The sequence below is a fragment of the Notechis scutatus genome, chromosome 12 (genome assembly GCF_049901735.1).
Source record: "Notechis scutatus isolate UNSWTSFEM ecotype Mainland chromosome 12, rNotScu1.2, whole genome shotgun sequence".
NCBI lineage: Eukaryota > Metazoa > Chordata > Lepidosauria > Squamata > Elapidae > Notechis > Notechis scutatus.
In genome coordinates, this window is record NC_142020.1 from 12,516,300 (window position 1) to 12,517,200 (window position 901).

Here is a 901-nt window from a genome sequence, read left to right on the forward strand (position 1 = left end):
TTTCTGAGAAAACATTGATAAATAGGGTGGGAGATTTTTCATCTTCTCGTGCTGATCAGTGCCACATCCATGAAATGTTGAATTTCATCCTAATTATTGGGAGCTAGCCATCCATCATCCTTTAGACAAGCTCAACCACCAACTGCTTAAAAATAATATTCCAAATCTCCTTTTCACATGTAATTATTATTATCTCCTCTGAAGAATTCTTCCCCACAGAGGAAAAAATCCAAATTTTCATTCCTGCGGCAAATGAAGACCTTGCCCAATTGAAGGTGTTTTTTTTTTCCCCACCCACTTTGGGAGTCAGCAAGTGAAATATTCCGGGATTAAACGAGATGTCAGTGGGGCTGTTCTCTGAGGAAATATTTAGATTGGTAAAATGAAATGAAAAGGAAGTTAGTCTACTGGAGAGAATTGAAGAAGACGACCCGTGGTGTTAAAAGTGAGCCATTGAGAATGGCAAGTTTCTGGTTGAGCTACTTGGGGGTTTGACTGCTAAATTGATTTCCTCCGTATGCTATATAATTCAGATAAGGGCAGGGGGGGAACCAGCTGATTTTTAGCAGTGTAATTATGGAAGTTTCTGGAGAGTGGCAAAGAAAAGCTTGAAAGTGACATGACGTTTTGGGGGTGAAGGTTGCCCAATGTGTCACCTTATATGTGACACAGCATGACTCCTCCTCCTCCTCCTCCTCCTCCTCCTCCTCCTTTTCCTCCCCTTTCTCCATTTCCCCTTCCTCATCTCTTCTCCCTCTTCCTCTTATTCCACTGTTAGCAGTGTCCTCATCAGATGAGACGGTCATTTGCATCTCGGTCATTGCTCTGAAAGCCAAACAGGACTTTGCTCCATCACTCTTGCCCCATTCACGGATGGACAGCTTGGTCTTTCCTATTTTTT